Here is a 23,681-nt window from a genome sequence, read left to right on the forward strand (position 1 = left end):
AATCTAACTAACAATTCCAAAACTACTGTCTTATACACACAAGTGTAGGGGGATAAAGAATATGTACATAAAGATATATGAATGAGTGATGGTACAGAGCGGCATAGGCAAGATACAGTAGATGGTATCGAGTACAGTATATACATATGAGATGAGTATGTAAACAAAGTGGCATAGTTAAAGTGGCTAGTGATACATGTATTACATAAAGATGCAGTAGATGATATAGATTACAGTATATACGTATACATATGAGATGAATAATGTAGGGTATGTAAACATTATATTAGGTAGCATTGTTTAAAGTGGCTAGTGATATATTTTACATCATTCAGTGAGCATAGCCTTGCTATTGAGATAGGCTGCCATAGGCAGACCTGGCTCTCAAGAGAAGACAGTCTATGTGCACACTGCCCACAAAATGAGTTGGAAACTGAGCTGCTCTTCCTAACCTCCTGCCAAATGTATGATCATATTAGAGACACATATTTCCCTCAGATTACAGACCCACAAAGAACTCGAAAAACAAATCCATTGATAAACTCCCATATCTATTGGGTGAAATACCACAGTGTGCCATCACAGCAGCAATATTTTTGACCTGTTGCCACGAGAAAAGGGCAACCAGTGAAGAACAAACACCATTGTAAATAAAACCCATATCTATGTTTATTTATTTTCCCTTTTGTACTTGAACTATTTGTTCATCGTTACAACACTGTATATAGCCATAATATGATATGTCTCTATTCCTTTGTAATGTTAACTGTTTATTTTTTGTTGTTTATTTCACCTTTGTTTATTATCTATTTCACTTGCTTTGGCAATGTAAACATGTTTCTCATGCCAATAAATCCCTTTGAATTTCCCTCTTTAATTGAGAGGGGAGAGAGAGAGAGAGAGAGAGCGAGCGAGAGGGAGACAAGACCACAAATTGTAAACAGAACTTGCACTACTGTGGGCACAGATCAAACACCAGCACCATATACTGTACATCACCTCGGTAACACTTTGATCCCCTCTTTCCAGAGAAGGGAAAGGAGGTCAAAGCGTCTGTCAGATTTATATCTCCCATCTGCCCGGTGAATTAAAAAGGCCCAGTCATTCGCCACACATCTGCAAAAGGAACCAATGATCCCCCCCCCCCCCCCCCCCCAGACTGGGCTGGGATTGGGAGTGCAGGTGCAGCAGGGGTGCAAAGCTGGGGCTTTTTAATCACTTCCAAAAAAACCTGGACACACGCAGACAGCAAGGCCAACCACTCAGATGAAGTGAGGCTGATATCTCTCTCAGTAGCTTTCAAAATGTGTGGGGAAAGTGTCACTTAACAGGGAGCCTTGCAACAATAATTGTTGCAAGGCTCCTGAGCAGGGAGCTTTGCAACAATAGTTTAAAACTTCCTGTCACTCATATTGAATAATATTGTCAGCGTAGCTCTGTAGGGCATTCTTTCAGATGTTCATGAAATGTAACATTTGGCTCATGGGCTCTGTTGGCTCTAGTCTACAGGCTTTTGCCAATAAATGGTTTCCTTCAACGTCTAATTATTTTGATTGAATATCAGTCAGCCAGAGGTCAATGCTCTTAGCTATTTGTCAAATCTACCCATCGGTGTCCAGAGTACACTCTTAGAAAAAAGGGTTCCAAAAGGGTTCTTCGGCTGGAACAAAAAATAGTTATTCAAAGGGTTATCCTATAGGAACAGACAAATAACCCTTTTAGGTTCTAGATAGCACTTTTTTTTCAAAGACTGTAGCTATCTGGAGTGTTGTCAGTGTATGTGTTTTGATTGATGTAGTGCGATTCCAGGTGTCGACAGTCTTTCCTGTTTTTGCTCCTCTGTGAATACCTGACAGGCCAACCGATCGCGGAGTCTGGGTGCCTCAGTATACTGCGTGGGGGTGAAGGACTTCAATGAGACACAGGTGTGCTGACGCATCTTGCTTCATTGTGCTCTGATTTGACTTGGTCTCAAACTATATCCCAAAGATATGGAAAAGAGGCTGGTGGCTGTGTAGAACTGTATGACACTTTTTTTTCTTCCTCAGCTGGCAATGATTGCTGATAGCAAGGACCATGTCTTCCCAGTGAATGATGGCTTTGAAGCACTGCAGGGGGTCATTGATTCGGTAAGAGGTTCAGACTTGACGACTAACACAAGGATCCCACTGGGCAAAAACTCAACGTTGTTTCCACGTCATTTCAACAACAAAAAAATGATACGTGATAAGGTTGAATCAATGTAAAAACTGATTGGATTTGCAAAAAGTCATTAAGGTAAGGGAATTTCATATTTTTTTATCCAACTTTTAACATAAATCAAATGTTATTGTGACATTTTTGGAAGAAAAAATAGACGTTGAACTGACGTCTGTGCCCAGTGGGAAGGTTAGAATAACAGCATCTTTAATGTACACTAAACCATCCATCCAGAGATTGTGTTCAATAATTCTCACTGCAGTACATATCTAAATCCATTAACACATTAATCAAATAGGAAACAAGGGAGAATAGGATTAAAGAAAACAATAAACAGAAATATTCCATCCATCAAAACTCACCAGAAACAGAATTTCAGGAAAACCTGCTGTGACTCTGACCTCCCAGCTTTTGATCCAAGCTAGTGGAGTCTACCCAAACAGGATCAAAGTGTATGCATTCGTTCATTATAGCTTCCACCTCAAAGGTATTGACTTATATTTTTGTATCCGCTCAAACTGTTTCAATAGCGGAGGAAGGAAAGAAAAGGAGAGTCGTGGAGAGGCCATTGTCGCCCGGGCACTGAGTTCCTCTAACAGAGCTAGAGGTCAGTCAGACAAGTTGACTGGCATCTGGAGCCCATTAACAGCATGCTGAAAGCTGCTGGCTCAGACTCAATAAAGAAGGACAGCATGCAGTAAATCAAACCGATCTTCAGGCTTACAACACATACTTTCTCTGAACAGTGGGGGTATAGAGAGAGATATACACCCAGAACACAAGAACAGAGAGGAGCACAGAGAGGAGAACAGGAGACATTAAGCAGACCCTATAAATGAGGTGCACAGGTACACACTGATACTGTAATTGCCAGTAAAAGGAGTATAGGGATTATATTATTAAACCAATACCCTCAATAAAGCAACACACAATGCTCTGTAACAAGCCAGACCTTGGCCCAAAGCCCACATGTCTCTCTTACTTCCACAGATCTTAAAGAAGTCCTGTATTGAGATCCTGGCAGTGGAACCCTCCAGTATCTGTGCAGGAGGTAAGTGTACAGACCTCTGGCCTGTATTTATCCTCTCTGGCCTCAGATCATTAAATCAGACATTTTAAGGCCCCCTCATATTGGAGCGCACAACAGGACGAGACTTGGCAGGGCCAGCAGACTGGTGTGCAGTAAATATCTCCTACACACAGTAGCAGCAACTTCTTTTGTCATGAAGGATTCAACCTGGACTAGTCCCAACAAAACTACTGTACTAAGGACACAAATAATTTCTTTCTCTCTTTTATCTGATGTGTAATGTTGCCGTTATTGTCCATTCTACAGTCTTACAACACACCACTTTCCTCACTGTAAAAATAAGTATTTACGCTTCAGGTTTTCTGCGTTATGTGATATTGGCTCCCACTAAAGCAGCAAATCTCCAAATGTCTGGACAACTGCAGTTGAAGTCTCATTGACAGCAAAATCTCAATTCTTAAGGCATTCAGAAAAAATAGTTTATCTTCAACAACCACTATGGTCAGGGCATGGTGGTTTAGAGTTTGTTGGCTGAATGTGACCAGAGTGTGAGATGCTGAGATGATAGACTCAGATGTTAGCTTGAACACATGGTGTGACAAATTCAGTTCAGTTTTACACTCTAACTGGCTGTATGCCTCCTCAGTCATTGTGTTTCTCTATTCCCTCTCTAGAAACGTTCCAGGTGGTGGTGAGAGGAAATGGCTTCCTCCATGCTCGGAATGTCCATAAGGTCCTGTGCAGTTTCCGAATCAACGACACACTCACCAAGAGTAAGTGGAGCACCAACTCAAAATGAATAAACAAGTGGACCTGTGTTCTGTTTGTTTTAAAGACATGTTAATAATGCGTAAAGAATTTGCTAATCATGCAATAGGACACACAAAGTTGTATTTACTGCAGCTGTAAGAGTAAAAGTGCTCAGGAAATGGATGACAGACGTGGTGTTATGAGTTAGACACAGTAAAAGTCAATGTCTCTTAATGCTTCCCAAAAGTTACGTTCAGGAGATCAGTAGGGGTTCTCTATGCCCAAACAAGTGCCTATGCCATTTGTCTCTGGTATTACTGGTTTTTGATTTTAAAGGGTACATTTGTACTTTAACGGCCTGGGACTGCACCAGAGCTAGAAGATCAAGGGAAACAGTGTCACACACAAGGCAGTCTGGGGAAAAGCCCTGGAGGCACATCCAAGTTCCCCCTGTGGTCTTGAAGTGGCTTAATGGATGTGTGAGACCAGCCCCCTCCGATGCATGCCAACATATAGCTGTGGGAGGGCATGCTCTAATTACAAACAAAGAGAAAATATAGTCTGGGCCTGAGAGGAAGAGGATGAGGGGATGTTTAGGCCATGAATAATTGAATCTGTGGAATTTGATAGCAGATCAAAGTACAGTCTTCAGCTGCGTTCACTATTACGGTTTTATACCTTTTACAGTATGGTGCTACTTAGCAGGAATGAGGACTGCTAACAAATGTCTTCTACTCTGAATTAGTGTTGAAGAGAACGGTTTACGGTGACCCAGAATGTAAATTGTTTGTATGTAATTAAACATCCAACTCCCCAGGCGGAAGACATGGAAAAAATGTAGGAAAAAAAGGATCCACCACCTCTTTGTTTACTTCCCTCCTCCATCCCTTCTTTCAGATGTAAACCCAAGGATATGTGTACCAACTGTCCAGTAGAACGTTTACCCCTAAACAGTTCAGTCATTTCAGACACAGCAGGCGCCATGTCTAATTGGCCACTGTTGGCTCATTGTTTCTTGTGGTTGAGTGTCAATGGCCTCATATGATTGATTCCAATCGTCCTACAGTGCGCTCTTCTGTAATCTGCAGAACTCCCAATGCGCCCCTTGACCATCACCACAGACACCACCACTCCTCTACTGCCAAAGGCTCCAGCCCTCGTAGGAAAGGAGCAATGTGTAGCTACATGTGTTCAGCAACTGAATGTCTGAGTCCATGTCTCCAGGAAAAGCAGTAGCAGCAAATACAGGCCTTCTGAACTTTGGCAGTGAAGAGACGTCGGGAGCATTCCTTCCTCCCTGTGACAGATGCTGCCCTGATGGCTCCAGTGGGCATCATCATGGAGATACAGTGCCTTCGGAGAGTATTCAGACCCCCTGACCTCCACATTTTGTTGCGTTAGAGTCTTATTCTAAAATTGATGAAATGGTTTATTTTCCTTATCAATCTACACACAATACCCCATAATGACAAATAAAAACAGGATTTTAGAAAATGTTGCTAATTTATAATAAGTATTCAGACCCTTTACTCAGTACTTTGTTGAAGCACCTTTTGCAGCGATTACAGCATCAAGTCTTCTTGGGTATGACGCTACAAGCTTGGCACACCTGTATTTGGGGAGTTTCTTGCATTCTTCTCTGCAGATCCTCTCAAGCTCTGTCAGGTTGGATGGGGAGATTCACAGCTATTTTCAGGTCTCTCCAGAGATGTTTGATCGGGTTCAAGTCCCGGCTCTGGCTGGGCCACTCAAGGACATTCAGAGACTTGTCCCGGAGCCACTCCTGCATTGTCTTGGCTGTGTGGTTAGGGTCATTGTCCTCTAGGAAGGTGAACCATCGCCTCAGTCTGAGGTCCTGAGCGCTCTGGAGCAGGTTTTCATCAAGAATCTCTCTGTACTTTGCTCCATTCATCTTTCCCTCGATAGTCTCCCAGTACATGCCACTGAAAAACATCCCCACAGCATGATGCTGCCACCACCATGCTTCACCGTAAGGATGGTACCAGGTTTCTTCCAGACGTAACGCTTGGCATTCAAGAGTTCAATCGTGGTTTTGTCAGACCAGAGAATCTTGTTTCTCATGGTCTGAGAGTCTTCAAGTGCCTTTTGGCAAACTTCAAGCGGGCTGTCATGTGCCTTTTACTGAGGAGTGGGTTCAGTCTGGCCACTCTACCGTAAAGAACCATCAATCAATTTTAGAATAAGGCAGTAACATAACAAAATGTGGAAAAAGTCAAGGGGCCTGAATACTTTCCGAAGGAACTGTGTTAAAGATGAGAATCCACCACTTGTGACATGATAAGACTTTATTCTTTAGAAATGCCCAGGAACCGGAGTAATCCTGATTTTATTGGGATTGTATAGTTCTCCACAAATCTTACTTGACAGACACAGTGCAGCCATGTTATTGTATTCTCAGAAGCAATGTCATGTTAAATTGTCTCAGTATTGGTTAAATAGGCTGGTCTGCACTGTTAGAGCTAGGAACACAATATTTTTGCTACACCTGCAATCACATCTACTAAATATGTGTATGTGACCATTAACATTTGGCTGTGATTTATTGAGTAAGCTTTAACAGTGGGCACATGTCTGCACTCAGTAGTAAAACTTTACATGACCTTTTATCATGAGCACAGCGTAAACTGTGTAACAAAGTGTTGTGACATGAAGCAAAGCTGTTGGCGGCAGCATCTAGATCCCTATGGTATTAAATGGTAGAACCCTTCACCTGAGAGAGGGACCAAAGAGCCCTTTATAGTCAGCCAGTCAAACAGTCTGCCTGTCTTCAAAGAGGCCCTCAACTCTCTCAGTCCCCTTTGATAGCTTAGTATAAGGTGGGTGACCTCTGAGTTGAACTCTGAATGGGATATCTGGCTGAGTTTGTGTTGGCTCTGAGCTCAGCTTGGCAGGCTGCAGTATTGATCTCCCCCTGGTCCCAATTCCTCCCCTCCGTCCTGCAGGGTGTTACTGGAGAGGAGAGGAGCGGTCATCCGTTTGCTGTGGAGCGCTCATGTTGATTTCCTCAGTGCAGGGGTATGTTAACCCTGAGCCAGGATAAACAGGCAGTCTTGGGCGATGACCATGCTCACTGGATCTGTTTTGCAACATTTCATAAGTTGAGGAGGTTCTCTTTAAAAATGAAGGCCAGGCTTTTAATCATTGTCTTTGTCTCTGCTCTGTCAAATGGGTGTCAGGACTAGGGTATTTAAGTATGGTCCTTAAGCATCTCTGTATTATATTAGATTGGTATGTTAAATGAGTTACCATCAAGAGAAATTACAACTGCTCTCTGTTGTGAACACTAATTATGTCACAGTACAATACAAAAAATCCAATAAGATGATGTAATTTCATGATCATTAGTCAATGAACTCCAGACATCAGTTGATATACAGTGCCTTCAGAAAGTATTCATACCCCTTGACTTATTCCACATTTTGCTCCATTATCACGACTTCCGCCGAAGTTGGTCCCTCTCCTTGTTCGGGCGGCGTTCGGCGGTCGACGTCACCGGACTTCTAGCCATTACCGATCCGCTTTTCATTTTCCATTTGTTTTGTCTTTGTTTTCTACACACCTGGTTTCATTTCCCCTCATTACATGTTCATTATTTAACACTCTGGTTTCCCCCATGTTTGTGTGAGTGTTTGTTTTATTGTTAGGCTGTATCTTACGGCTGGTATTATTGTTGCCGGGTTATGTTGTTACGCCCATTTATTCGTGGTACCGGTATTTTTTCCTGCACCATAGTATTGTGTTTTGTACTGTTTTTTTCTTGTATTAAATACCTTGTCCATGCATCTCAGCTCTCCTGCGCCTGACTCCTTTCACCAGTTATCCATAGCCTTGACAGAAACACGCACCTCATAAATGGCAGGAGCAGACAACCCCCCTTTGGCGGTCGAGGAGCGCGTCCAACAGCATGCGACCATGTTGCAACGTCTCGGCACCGCTATGGATCACGTGCTGCAGACGATGGAATGATGGGAGAGAGGAGAAGTACTTCCAGCGCCTCCACCAGCACCACTACACGCACCACGGTTCACCCATCCTTCACCCGGTCCCAGTGGGATTCGACTCCTGAGGGAATATGATGGGACGGCTGCTGGATGCCAGGGGTTCCTACTCAAGCTGGAACTCTACCTGGCGACCGTCCACCCGGCTCCTTCAGGACGTGAGAGCGTGTCTGGCCTCGTCTCCGGTCTCTCAGGGAAAGCCCTGGAGTGGGCCAACGCCATATGGGGGGAAGGAGAAGCGGTGTTGGACCTTTACGCAGAGCTCACCCGCCGCTTTCGGGCAGTTTTCGACCACCCCCGCCTGAGGGTAGAGCAGCGGGTGAACGTCTGTTCCACTTGAGGCAGGGGACGAGGAGCGCACAGGAGTTCTCCTTGGACTTCCGGACCCTGGCCGCAAGCGTGTGATGGAGCAGCAGGGCCCTGATCGATCACTACCGGTGCAGTCTGCCCAAGGACGTCCGTCGGGAGTTGGCCAGCAGGGACACCACTCTCTCACGTTTAACCAGCTGGATAACCTGCTGGCTACCCGCGGATGTCAGGATCGGGGCCTGTCAGTTCCATCCCCCAGCACCACCGCTCCGACGCCCATGGAGCTGGGAGGTGCTGCGCCTAGGGCGACCGGGGGAGGGACAGTTCCCTGCAGCATCTGTGGCCGCAGAGGGCACACTGCTGGTCGGTGCTAGAGAGGTTCCTCTGGGAGTCGAAGCAGCAGGCAGGGCACTCTCGTGTCACCTCAGGTGAGTCGGCACCAGGCTCACCCAGAGCCCCCTGTTGCTCACATGTTTTTGTTTATACATTTTCCTGAGTTTTCCCCGCATTCCCAGCAAAAGGCACTCGTAGATTCAGGTGCAGCTGGGAATTTTATTGACTGATCATTTGCCCATATTTTAGGGATCCCCATTGTTTCTGTGGATATGCCTTTCCCTGTGCACGCCCTAGATAGTCGACCATTAGGGTCGGGGCTAATTAGAGAGGCCACCGCTCCACTGGGCATGGTTACGCAGGAGGGTCACAAAGAGAGAAAGTTTATTTCTTATTGATTCTCCTGCGTTTCCCGTGGTGCTGGGCCTACCCTGGTTGGTATGTCATAACCCCACTATTTCGTGGCAACGGAGGGCTCTCACAGGGTGGTCAGGAGAGTGCTCGGGGAGATGTTTATGGGTTTCCGTCGGTGCTATTACTGTGGAAAGTCCAGATCAGGTCTCCACCATGCGCATCCCCTCTGAATATGCCGATTTGGCTCTTGCCTTCTGTAAAAAGAAGGCGACTCAATTACCATCCCATCGACGGGGGGATTGTGCGATAGATCTCCTGGTAGACGCAGCACTTCCCAGGAGTCACGTGGATCCCCTGTCGCAAGAGACGACAGAGGCTATGGAAACAAATGTCTCCGAATCTCTCGGGCAGGGGTACATTCGGCCCTCCACTTCACCTGCCTCCTCGAGTTTATTTTTTGTGAAGAAAAGGGATGGAGGTCTGCGCACATGTATTGACTATCGAGGCATCAACCAAATGACTGTGAGGTACAGTTACCCGCTGCCTCTCATCACCAGTGTGATCGAGTCAATGCATGGGGCGCGCTTCTTCACAAAATTGGATCTCAGAAGCACTTACAACCAGGTGCGTATCCGGGAGGGGGACGAGTGGAAGACGGCATTTAGCACGACCTCAGGGTACTATGAGTACCTCGTCATACCGTACGGGTTGATGAATGCTCCATCAGTCTTCCAGGCCTTTGTAGACAAGTTTTTCCTGGGCCTGCACGGGCAGGGTGTAGTGGTGTATATCGACGACATTCTGATATACTCCGCTACACGCGCCGAGCATGTGTCCTTGGTGTACAAGGTGCTTGGTCGACTGTTGGAGCATGACCTGTACGACAAGGCTGAGAAATGCCTGTTTTCCAACAGTCCGTCTCCTTCCAGTCCGCATTTCCACTTCAGGGGTGGAGATGGAGAGTGACCGCATTTCAGTGGTGCGTAATTGGCCGACTCCCACCACGGTTATGGAAGTGCAGTGGTTTTTAAGGGTTTGACAACTATCAGAGGTTTTGGTCAGGTAGCGGCTCCCATCATCTCACTGCTGAAGGGGGGACCGGTGCGTTTGCAGTGGTCGGCTGAGGCGGACAGGGCTTTTGGTCGCCTGAAGGCTCTGTTTACCTCGGCTCCGGTGCTGGCTCATCCGGATCCCTCTTTGGCATTCATAGTGGAGGTGGATGCGTCCGAGGCTGGGATAGGAGCCGTGGTCACTCAGCGCTCGGGTACGCCACCAAAGCTCCACCCCTGTGCCTTCTTTTCGAAGAAGCTCAGCCCGGTGGAGCGAAACTATAACGTGGGGGACCGGGAGCTGTTGGCTGTTGTCAAGGCCTTGAAGGCATGGAGACATTAGCTTGAGGGGGCTAAACACCCTATTCTCATCTGGACTGACCACCGCAATCTGGAGTACATCCGGGCTGCGAGGAGACTGAACCCTCGCCAGGCAAGGTGGGCCCTGTTCTTTACCCGTTTTGTCTTCACCCTGTCCTACAGACCAGGTTCCGAGACCACTAAGGCAGACGCACTGTCCCGGCTGTATTACACAGTGGAGCGGTCCATGGATCCCACTCCCATACTTCCGGCCTCTTGTCTGGTGGCACCGGTGGTGTGGGAGCTGGACGCGGATATCGAGCGGGCATTACGTACAGAGCCCACTCCCCCCCAGTGTCCAGCTGGGCATCTGTACGTTCCATTTGCTGTTAGCGACCGTTTGATCTATTGGGCCCACATGTCATCCGGGCATCGGTTGGACAGTGCGCTGTCTTAGTGGGAAGTACTGGTGGACCACCTTTGCTAAGGACGTGAGGGTTTATGTTTCCTCCTGCTCGGTGTGCGCCCAGTGCAAGGCCCCTAGGCACCTGCCCAGAGGGAAGTTACAACACTTGCCCATTCCACAACAGCCGTGGTCGCACCTGTTTGTGGATTTCCTGACGGATTTGCCTCCCTCACAGGGTAACACCACAATCCTGGTCGTTGTGGATCGGTTTTCTAAGTCCTGCCGTCTCCTCCCTTTGCCCAGTCTCCCTACGGCCCTACAGACTGCGGAGGCCCTGTTCACACACGTCTTCCGGCACTACGGGGTGCCTGAGGACATTGTATCTGATCGAGGTCCCCAGTTCATGTCAAGGGTCTGGAGGGCGTTCATGGAACGTCTGGGGGTCTCGGTCAGCCTTTCCTCAGGTTTTCACCCCGAGAGTAACGGGCAGGTGGAGAGAGTAAACCAGGATGTGGGTTCGTTTCTGCGGTCTTATTGCCAGGACCGGCCGGGGGAGTGGGCGGGGTTCATACCCTGGGCAGAGATGGCCCAGAACTTGCTCTGCCACTCCTTTACCAACCTTACCCCTTTCCAGTGAGCACTGGGGACCCAGCCGGTTTTGGCGCCGTGGCATCAGAGCCAGATCGAGGCTCCTGCGGTGGACGACTGGTTTAGGCACGCTGAGGAGACCTGGGACGCCACTCATGTGCACCTTCAGCGGGCAGTGAGGTGTCAGAAAGCCAGAACAGACCGCCACCGCAGTGAGGTCTGGCTCTCAACCCTCCACCTGCCCCTCCACCTGCCCTGCCGGAAGCTGGGTCCGCGGTTTGTGGGGCCATTTAAAGTCCTGAGGAGACTGAACGAGGTTTGTTACAATTTACAGCTTCCCCCAGATTACCGTGTTAACTCCTCGTTCCATCTGTCTCTCATCAGGCCGGTGGTAGCTGGTAAACTCCAGGAGTCTGAGGTGCAGGAGGTTCCTCCGCCCCCTCTGGACTTCGAGGGGGCCCCGGTGTATGCAGTCCGATCCATACTGGACTCGAAGCGTCGGGCGAAGGGCCTTCAGTACCTCGTGGAGTGGGAGGGGTACGGTCCGCAGGAGAGATGCTGGGTGCCGGTGGAGGACATGTTGGACCCTTCGATGCTGCGGGATTTCCATCGTCTCCAACCGGATCGCCCTGCGCCTCGTTCTCCGGGTCGACCCCGAGGCCGGGTTCGGCGCGCTGCTGGAGCCGCACGTCAAGGGGGGGGGGGGGTACTATCACGACTTCCGCCAAAGTCGGTCCCTCTCCTTGTTCGGGCGGCATTCACCGATCCACTTTTCATTTTCCATTTGTTTTGTCTTTGTTTTCTACACTCCTGGTTTCAATTCCCCTCAATTCCCCTCATTACATGTTCATTATTTAACCCTCTGGTTTCCCCCATGTTTGTGTGTGTATTTGTTTTATTGTTAGGTTGTATCTTACGGCTGTTATTATTGTTGCCGGGTTTTGTTGTTTTGTACTGGTGTTTTCTTGTATTAAATACCTTGTCCATGCATCTCAGCTCTCCTGCGCCTGACTCCTTTCACCAGTTACCCACAGCCTTGACATCCACATTACTGCCTGAATTCAAAATTGGTTAACTATATTTTTTCCTTACCCATCTACACACAATACCACATACCGACTAAGTGAAAACATTTTTTTTTATTTGCTAATTTATTGAAAATAAAATACAGAAATATATAATTTACATATGTATTCACACTCCTGAGTCAATAGTTTGTAGAAGCACCTTTGGCGTTGGTGATTATAGCTGTGAGTCTTTTTAGGTAAGTCTCTAAGAGCTTTGCACACCTGGATTGTACAATATTTGCCCGTTATTCTTTTAAAATTCTTCAAGCTCTGTCAAGTTGATTGTTGATCATTGCTAGACAGCCATTTTTCTAAAACTGAATCATTCAATGTCGTCTTGGTAAGCAACTCCAGTGTAGATTTGGCCTTGTGTTTTAGGTTATTGTCCTGCTGAAAGGTGAATTTGTTTCCCACCATGGCCTCTTGGTGAAATCCCTGAGCATTGTCCTTCCCCCCCGACAACTGAGTTAGGAAGGACGCCTGTATCTTTATAGCGACTGGGTGTATTGATACACCACCCAAAGCCTAGTTAATAAATCACCAAAGGGATGTTCAGCGTCTGCTTTTTTTCTTTTTACACATATACCAATCAGTGCTCTTTTGTGCGAGTCAGTAAAAAAACTCCCTTGTCTTTGGGGTTTAATCTGTGTTTGAAATTCCCTACTCGATTGAGGGACTATGGATATTTGTATGTGTACGGTACAGAGATGGGGTAGTCATTTATAAATCATGTTAACCACTATTGTTGAACACGGAATGAGTCCATGCAATTTATTATGCGATTTGTTAAGCACATTTTTACTCCAGAATGTATTTAGGCTTGCCATAACAAAGGGGTTGAATGCTTATTGACCCATGACAATTCAGCGTTACATTTTGCATTAATTTCTAAAATTCCCTACAAACAAAATTCCACTTTGACAATATTTGATATTTTGTGTAGATCAGTGACACAAAATCTCAATGGAATCCATTTTAAATTCGGCCTGTAACACAATTTGTTTTTGAAAAAGTAAAGAGATGTACAGTGGCTTCAAAAAGTATTTACATCTAAGCTCCTGATACATGTCTGCATCTGCGTCACTTCTCGAAAGGTCAATGGATTCGGATGATTGAAATGGAAGTTTGATCTGTGCAGTCTGAATTACACTCTGACTAACAGCAGAACCATTATGGTTTGTGTATGGGTGACCCTTCGTTCTCCTCTACTCCTCTAGGTGTGAAGCCATTAATAGTGGAAGATACATATCTCCTCTGTCCTGCCCCTATTCTACAGGAAGAGGGAATGTAAGTACTACCATAACTGAATGAATATCAGGTTCTATCTTTATCTGCCGATATTTCTGTCACCCATCCTCACCACACTCTATCTCTTTACACTCCATCTGTGTTCCAGGGCAGCCAACCTCTATGTCAGCATGAATGAAGGTCTTAGTTTCATCTCCAGTTCAGTCACCATTACAACTGTGAGCTGTGTAAGAACAAAATGCACCACCCCACTGTGCAACACAACTATGTGCTATGCCGTACCCCATCAAAGACTCACGGGAACCAATAACTGTCTCAAACGATGCCTTATTATGTTATTCCCCTGTAGTTACACAATAACAGGCACTTGAACTTTCTGATGGTTCTCAGCCTTTGCACTGTTGTGCAGCTCAGTAGAGACTGAGTTTGACCGGTGTCCCTCACTCTCTGTCTGTCCCAGTCTAATGGAACCATCCTGGCCGTCGCCCTGCTCATCCTCATGATGCTCTTAGTCTTCATGCTGCTCTGGTGGTTCTGGCCTCTCTGCTGCACTGTGGTGAGTCACATACATTATCTGTCACATTCACACTCATGGACAGTGTCTTACAAGCTGTAACCTTTTTAGATGAAACACAAATTGCCCTATACGGTAGGTAAACGTATGTGTAGCTTACAGGATTTCCACTAAGTCTTTTCTGAGACAACTCTTTATACTGTTTATACACTGTGATCATGGATTTATTTTCCAGAGTTCTTTTGTATGACCTTGGCACACTCAGAGCACCTTACTTACCTGAACAACGTTCCCATGGTGAGATGGTTATGAGTTAGTGAAGGATGACACTCCTTGGCCTTATTGGCCTCCAATTGATTGTGTTAGTCCATTATGCCCAGAGGTCACCAGAGGTCAAAACCCAGTGGTAAATGTGTGCTGAAGTAATTAGTCCCTCTGTTGAAGTCATTTGTTCAACTGGAGGTCACAGAACCGCTGCCCCCTCAGCTCATGGAGGTCAAGGGCAATGTAGCTTCTCAGTATTGTTCTAGTATTTAGACAAAAACATTGAGAGGAGAGAGGAAACTTACGCCATCATCAAGATATGGGAAGTAGGTTACACAATCACACAGTGTTCATGTTTGCCAAAGCTCCTAAAACAAATTCCATGAGGTCACATCTTTTTCCCAGAATACATAGGTTAGTCATTCTCAGAATAACTCCATGCCAACTCCAATCTACTGCCTCTCCCTCCCAACCATGCCTAACCAAATGCAACACTTATGGTCTATGGTGTGTATTGCCCTTTCAATATCTGTTTTACCAGCCTGGAAACAGAAAAGTTGGAAAGATGCAGAAAAATATGCCCGTTTTTACTATGTTACTCTCTCTCTCTCCTTACCTTTATAGTTCTTGTCAGTTATTTTCGGTGGAAATCCTTGCCCAGCACTGTTTAGGAAAGTGATGCTAGGTTACCATGGGAAATCAGCTAGTATTCCAGGCTTTGGGAAGCACAGAGGAAAATAAGTATCATTTCAAGTCATGTATATTAATTGTCTTGGCCAGGTTATTTTCTAAGTGTTTACAGTTATAGTTGCTCAACATTTTGTTGGCCATAGACACACCACAAACATGTATCTTGCTATAGATTGAGAAGAGAATCTGAGGAAAATACAGTTTTATCTATATTTCCTAACCATTTAAATTATTCTAATATTCTACTACATCATCACAGGGCTCTGCCTAAATCCAACAGGAAGAGCTGGTAGTCAAAAGCTGTCTGTAAAATGTTTTAAGATGTCCTTAAAACGCTTTACACAGGTTTCCTTGAATTTCATCACAGTTGAAAACAGAAAAACAAGTGCGCATGGAGCATACACTCGCATGCCCTTTACTCTCCCCCACCCCTCTTCCGCTCCCCACCCAACCAACATCCCACCTTTAGGAATCTGGATGGCAGATTTCTAGGTCAGTCGCTTGTAAATAGTTGAACAAGGGAGAGAAAAAAACTATTCCTGAGCCATGTGATTTCATGTAACCCTGTTTTTAAATGTGTATTTTGAAGTACATGTTTGTTTTCTTTCATTAAACTCTGTCTCTTCACCCCCCCACAACAGATGATCCATGAGCCACCACCACCAGTACTGGAAGACAGTTCGGTAAGAAAAAATACATGAAAAAAAGAAACCCTTCACTTAATTACTGTTGGAGTGTAGGTTAGATTTTCCACAGTATGTCTGACTTTATAGTTAGAGATTGTCTCTGGAAGGGTAGAGAAGTCTCTGTTCACTCACCGTAGCACAATGATGTGGCTCTAAATGTAATGGCCATTAAGCAGAAGAGAAATACACTTTCAGCCATTTGTTTTATAGGTAAAGTAATAATACTTTTGGTGGATAGTTTTAGTGAAATAGAGAGAGACACTACTGTAGGCTACCAGGTTAAAGTTGACTGACTGACATGTAGCAAAACCATTTAGAATGTTAATAGGTGTTGGAAACCATTGCTTTTGGTCCATTTTCTTCAATTATCACAAACCTCACTGACCATTTGGAATATTCCCCATGATTTTATAGACTGACATTTGACCAAGATATTTATTCCGCCCCATTTGCTGTGGTTTTGTCTTTGAAGTAGTGTCATGATAGATATGTAGTACTGTATCCACCATGTTCAGGACAACACCCTCCCACTATGAAGACCTGTCTTTTCCCACACCTCATGTAGTCCTAAACCACCCTTTACTCCCAGCAAATACATTCCGATAAAAAAGGCAGGAGATCTTCTTTGATCACTGTACAACTTGATAATCAATTTCTATACCCCCCATGTACAGTGTGATAAAAAGAAAGCTGAGAATAATTGTCCCTTTACTTCACTGTATGGGATTTTCTTTAAGTTTAAGGTTTCAACTAAGGCCTTATTTAAGAGCCATCTGTTTGGAATCCTTTCCTTGAAATCCCTCCTGACCTCTGGAAATTCACTGACTAATCAGATGAAACTATCAATACTTCACAACAATAAATACTTTCACAGTGAACAACAAACAGCACCGCAAATGACTCTACTTACAAACATTTTCAACTGTCAACAGAATTCTACCAAATGTGACTCAGTTAAACGTCATAAAGCTTTTTTTACAGCACATAAATGTTGCAATTAATTCCTTTTATTATAGACCCATTTTCTTTGTGGGGGGGGGGTACGTGTCTATGGTTCATCAGGAAAGAATAGAGAGGGAGGTGTATACCGTAGTGACACAATCCAAGTACTTGTCTTCTCAACTGATATCATTATGATTATACCAGTGCTTCTTTTAGATGTTGATTTTGTAAGATATCAATTGTCGTAAAATCACCTCATTAACCCGGCACATGGAATGTCCACACAACATTGGTGAAGTTAGCATCTCCCCTACTCCAATTCAATTAGATCATATAGGAGGTATCTCTTCCTTTTTTCTGTGAAGCTCTTTGCCCATTGTCTGTGTCTCTCTGAGGGTCAGTGAGGGTGATGGCGTCAGCCTATTGTTATTGCCACCTCCTCCCTGGCAGGCCCTGATCATAGTCCTGATGGATTCAATTAGTCTGAATCTGGGCCTGTGAAAGAGCTGAAACATGAGGAGGTGGGCTGTGGACTCTGTCATTTCCTCTGATCTGACGCACGCCACGGACGGGACTGGAGGTAATGTGGCGAGGGGGAGAGTGAGTAGATGGAGACTGACTTAGAAAATAAAGGAAATCATACCCAGGACCTGAAATATTAGACAGAGCAGTGTATATGAAAGATGGAGAGACAGGGGGCTTGGTGTTTAAACTGTATCTCAGAACCAATGGTACCAGTGTGTGTGAAATTATCAATCATCTCAGACCTACATTTTTATTAACCCTGTCTTAGATACTGTGAACCAAATGTGCGATATTAACACCTGTCTTTAACACTCTCTCTATTTCCCCCCACTTCAGGATGAGGAAGAAGATGGGATGCCCAAGAAGAAGTGGCCCACGGTTGATGCTTCCTACTATGGTGGCAGAGGTGTGGGTGGAATCAAAAGGATGGAGGTGAGCTTCCCTGGAGCCCTGCTGTGTTTAAGTTCTGACAACCAGCTTTCATTCCCACTACTGTACTTCATACTACTGTAATGAACCTGCCCTCCCTCACAATATACAGCTGTCCTCTCCATGCTATTTGACATAGGAAGACTGTTTGAAAGAACAGCAATGGCAAACAACCAAGCACACACTAAGTGGTTGATCCGACTGCTTGAATGTGGTTGAAATTAAGCTAGACCGGTCTGAAAACCTCTTTTTATTTGTCAGGTGCGTTGGGGTGAGAAAGGCTCTACTGAGGAGGGAGCCAAGCTGGAGAAGGCCAAGAACGCCAGGGTGAAGATGCCCGAACAGGAGTTTATACAGACCCCGACTCGCATCCTCAACAATGGCACGCGCAAGCCTCCTGGCCCTCATAAGTGGTACTCACCAATTAAGGTATTGACCTGGACAATACATTGCACACACAGTTGTCAAGTTCAATCACATACTCAACATAGGTTCCTTTATATATGGCCATGTATTTGACTGATAGGATGGGTTGAAGCTGGAGTTTATTATGTAGGCATTTCATATTTTAGTGTTGGGGTCCCAGTCCTTACGTGACCACTGGTATGGAGCCTCTACACACAGGGCCAGGCACGAGTTAAAGGCATGGTTCTATATGTCCTGACAGTCAGCAGGGGATGGCTAATTGAAACCAGATACACACTGGACTGACCTCCAGGGGACAAGGGCTGCAGAATCAGTAGTTTTGTGTAGAAAAACAGATTATTTTTGTTCTGCCCCCTTCCCCAACCTCTTAGCAATGGCTGGGTCTATGTAGAACTCACAATGAGCAAATATAATTTGTTCAGGTTCTGGCTTTGATAATAATTTGGGTCAGCTGTTTTATAATTAAATTGAATTTCTATCTACAATGTGAACACTCTAATTGGTAAAAGATAGACATGCATTGAGAAAATGATGAAGTTATGGGTTGAGTTCGAAGATAATCCCTGGAAATTCATGTAAAGTATTAGTATAGTGTGTCAATAGCGACTTATAGTCACACCAACACAAAACCATGCACAAAACGCATCTTATTGGTATTGTGTACTGCTTTGTGATTGCAGGGCAAGCTGGATGCTCTGTGGGTTTTGCTGAGGAAAGGCTATGACCGTGTGTCTGTGATGCGACCACACCCAGGAGATAAGGTAAGACCCAACATGCTGGATTACATGTAGACAGAGCAAGGTTCATGTGAGGCCCCCTTTTCCAATCCAACTCTGCCTGCGTCATATGGAACCGAGGGCTCCATGAAACACGTCATGGTTTCCACTGGAGGAAAATGTAATTATTTTTGCAATTTTCCTGATCAAGCAACCTGTAACCAACCAGCGTATAGTTACACAAGTGTTCTGTACAGAAGTCTCTAAAACATACTGTAGCTATACTATTATATCGCCACATGATGTTCATTGGCCAATCTATCAGATGTTGTGACTTTCAACTATTAAACAATAAGTTTTTTAAATAAGTTATACTTCAATAGGGAACTATGAAATCCAAGCAAAAAAAATATTGTGTAAAACATTTTTACTTGTCATTTGCTAAGGGGTACAGTCCATTATTCCATTAGAAACTCCATCACTCCCCCCCCTCTCCTCCTCCTCCTCCTCCTCCTCCTCCTCCATAAAGCCAGTCTGTGTTTTTATTTGGTGACGCATGAATCAGGCTTTGCATGATGAGTACATTTTGAAGCAACAGAAAATGTAGCAACATAAATGGGTACAGCTGCCAGTAATAAAACACACATACTGTAGAAAGAGAGGACTGCTGGGAAAACTACAGTAGTAGTGAGCTGGCACCCATGACTTTAGAAACCCCCCGATAGTTACAGGCTGTGTTGAGAGTTCCAGGCTGCGTTGAGAGTTACAGGCTGTGTTGAGAGTTACAGGCTGTGTTGAGAGTTACAGACTGCGTTGAGAGTTACAGGCTGCGTTGAGAGTTACAGGCTGCGTTGAGAGTTACAGGCTGCGTTGAGAGTTACAGGCTGCGTTGAGAGTTACTGCCAGCGTTGAGAGCTGTGCATACATAGACTCTACTTCCTCCTTCACAGGAAGTTCAACCGGAATTAATGTGTGGCTATTCAGGGTGGATGGAGCTAAAGTGCATTGTCAGCAAAGTTCTTCAGTCATGTCACCTGAGGGATGGGCTCAAACAAATAATTATCCAAAGATTTTAGCATTTTCCAATGTGGCTGATTTATTAGTTGTTCCTTGTACATAAAGCTATGTGGTTAATTGTGTAACTTGTTGAGGCGAATGTGAAGATATTACAGTAAAGTACACAGCAGGGCGAGGGGAAGCATTGTGCCCTTGCGGGGAGCACATGAAAGGCCTGTTGCACTGACTGAACACAAAATGTCCAATGAGGCTTTTTATTCTTAGGTACAACAGCTTACTGCAGCTCCATTGGGCTGCATACCCCACTGTAAGATGATGAATAGAGACAGTGGAAATTATAGAGACATCAGAAAACTTGGAATGCTGTCATGAATTTACCTTTGCCAGCACATGAGGGGAAATAAGACTTAAAAAGCAAAAATCTAAACGAGCAGACTCTATTCTAATGCCTATCACACTGTAAATGACTGCTGACATTAATAACAACTAAGCCGTACATAATTAAGAGTAGGAGTGAAACCTCGTCTCCATAAAGCTGTTAGTTCATTAGTACGCAGAGAGCTCTGTAGTTTTCTTGTTGACTCTCAGTAAACAAACCTGCTCTGGTTGCAATTAAGATCTCAAATTAAGGCATTGTTTTTATAGTTTCCTCCAAACCAATGCAGCTGTGGGAGGGAAAGAATCTGGCAAGGATTCCAGCAATACTCCCACTAAACATCACATACTCAGTCCGATTCCCTTTACCCAATGTTCCAGTGCACTGACAGGGCTAGTGGGGAGAGAGCTGAGCCCCTGCTTCCTCTCCTCTGCCCCTGTGTTGATGCCAGGAGAGAACAACTGCCCCCTCTCACTGAAGCCACGGAAGTTCAAGGCCAAGTGCAGAACTGCAGAAAACAGAATCCCCAGTCAATGGAAAAATGTAAATAACAACATTTTTAGAAGACAATCATGGTACCAATAATTGCTTCTAATATACCAGATGTATGTCCTTGGACCAATTTTAAAATCACACACAGAATAAGTTATAAGGACAATTTAGTTGCCAATGGCAGACTGAGGACCCTGGTTGGCCTTCAACTAGAGTTATTCAATAAGAGGGGGGAGCACTGAGCTAGCCTGCAACATCACTTCCTGGATTAGCTCAAACTGAGCATGTTATGTATCCTTGAGATGCCATCTTAACCAACTTCATTTGGCTTCAATGTGCTATTGAGTCTTCACATAGGAATGAATGGTGTCACATGATCAATGGCTTTGTCCATTCACATTGGTTGGGGCTCTAATGAGGAGCTGTACTGTTTTCAATTTAAGACACAAAGCAAACATAATGGTGTGGTGGCACACAGCAAGGGTTGCATCAGCTGTAGATGTTTCATCCACATTTGGTATTCATTGTTTGACGTCTTAGTTTGTGCTTTGAAGTCAGAGAGCTGCACTCAAGAAGTAAAACCTATTTGTATTCATTTCAGGTAGTCTTTCATAAATGTACTATTTGTCAAAGGTCAGGGGGTAGTCAAATAAAAATCTGCTCTGCTACGTGAGTCAAGGGAACAGGAGTGTTGATTTGAATTAGTGGTTCAACCACAGCAGTCAGTAAAGGTCTCACCAGCCTGCCTCAATGTTCCTACAGGATGAGGCTCCTCATGCTCTCTCACTTCAGTCCTCTCTCAGGCTGCTCGACAGGGACTAAGATAGACCCAGACAACTGGTAACCTATCCACTGTAGTTGGATTGCAAGGAGAGAGGTAGGTAAGACAGCTTAACCGATTTAAGCACAAAAGAGGGTATACACGCAATATTGTCACTGACAATAATCCTGACCAGAGGAAAGCTCGCACAGAATGCAAAGCATGTACGTAGGGTTATTGTTTAATATTACAAAACATAAGCCAGTGTTACAAAACACTGACTATTGTTTGGAATATAAATGCATAAATACATCCAAACTAAACTGCCTCCTCTTTCTAGTATCCTGATGGCTAATGTCCAATTGCTGGAAAATAAACTTTGTGAACTCACAGCAAGGCTTCAATTGCAGAGGGACATCAGGGAATGCTGGGACTTTGTTTTTACTGAGACATGGCTTACGGACAATACAATCGGCTCTGCTATTCAACCAGATGGCTTCTCCATATTTTGAATGGATCGAATGGCGGCTTCTGGTAAGAGTCAGAGAGAGAGGGGTATGTTTTCTCATAAACAATTCCTGGTGGACCTGAGTTGAAAACTTTGCAAGCTCCTGTTAACCCGACCTGGAGTCATACAGTTGAAGTCGGAAGTTTACATGCACCTTAGCCAAATACATTTAAACTCAGTTTGACAATTCCTGTCATTTAATCCTAGTTAAAATTCCCTGTCTTAGGTCAGGTAGAACCACCACTTTATTTTAAGAATGTGTAATGTCAGAATAATAGTAGAGAGAATAATTTATTTCAGCTTTTATTTCTTTTGTCACATTCCCAGTGGGTCAGAAGTTTACATACACTTAATTCGTATTTGGTAGCATTGTCTTTAAATTGTTTAAACTTGGGTCAAATGTTTTGGGCAGTCTTCCACAAGCTTCCCACAATAAGTTGGGTGAATTGAGTCAGGTTTGTAGGCCTCCTTGCTCTCACACGCTTTTTCAGTTCTGCCCACAAATTCCCTATAGGAATGAGATCAGGGCTTTGTGATGGCCACTCCAATACCTTGACTTTGTTGTCCTTAAGCCATTTTGACACAACTTTGGAAGTATGCTTAGGGTCATTGTCCATTTGGAAGACCCATTTGCGACCAATACCTAACTTCCTGACTGATGTGTTGAGATTTTGCTTCAATATATCCACATATTTTTTCCAGCCTCATGATGCCATCTATTTTGTGAAGTGCACCAGTCCCTCCTGCAGCAAAGCACCCCCCACAACATGATGCTGCCACCCCCGTGCTTCACGGTTGGGATGGTGTTCTACGGCTTGCAAGATTCCCCCTTTTTCCTCCAAACATAACAATGGTCAATATGGCCAAACAGTTCTATTTTTGTTTCATCAGACCAGAGGACATTTCTCCAAAAACTAAGATATTTGTCCCCATGTGCAGTTGCAAACCGTAGTCGGCTTTTTTATGGTGGTTTTGGAGCAGTGGCTTCTTCTTTGCTAAGCTGCCTTTCAGGTTATGTCGATATAGGACTTGTTTTACTGTGGTAACTTTTGTACCTGTTTCCACCAGCATCTTAACAAGGTCCTTTGCTGATGTTCTGGGATTGATTTGCACTTTTCGCACCAAGTACGTTCATCTCTAGGAGACAGAACGCGTTTCCTTTCTGAGCAGTATGACGGCTGCGTGGTTCCATGGTGTATACTTGCATACAATTGTTTATACAGATGAACGTGGTACCTTCAGGTGTTTGGAAGTTGCTCCCAAGGATGAACCAGACTTTGAGGTCTACAATCTTGGATGATTTATTTTGATTTTCCCATGATATCAAGCAAAGAGGCACTGAGTTTGAAGGTAGGCCTTGAAATGCATCCACAGGTACACCTCCAATCGACTCAAATAATGTAAATTAGCCTATCAGAAGCTTCTAAAGCCATGACATAATTTTCTGGAACTTTCCAAGCTCTTTAAAGGCACTGTCAACTTAGTGTATGTAAACATCTGACCCACTGGAATTGTGATACAGGGAATTATCAGTGAAATAATCTGTCTGTAAACAATTGTTGGAAAAATGACTTGTGTCATGGACAAAGTAGATTGCCAAAACTATAGTTTGTTAACAAGAAATTTGTGGAGTGGTTGAAAAACTAGTTCTTGAGTGTAGGGGGCAGTATTTTGATGCTTGGAT

The 23,681-nt window shown here is 44.6% G+C and overlaps 1 pseudogene; it reads left to right on the forward strand.

The window, feature by feature from the left end:
- LOC115111589 (anthrax toxin receptor 1-like) overlaps window positions 1–23,681 on the forward strand; it is a 51,493-nt pseudogene that overhangs the window by 21,812 nt on the left and 6,000 nt on the right.

This window comes from Oncorhynchus nerka, linkage group LG27 (genome assembly GCF_034236695.1).
Source record: "Oncorhynchus nerka isolate Pitt River linkage group LG27, Oner_Uvic_2.0, whole genome shotgun sequence".
Classification (NCBI taxonomy): domain Eukaryota; kingdom Metazoa; phylum Chordata; class Actinopteri; order Salmoniformes; family Salmonidae; genus Oncorhynchus; species Oncorhynchus nerka.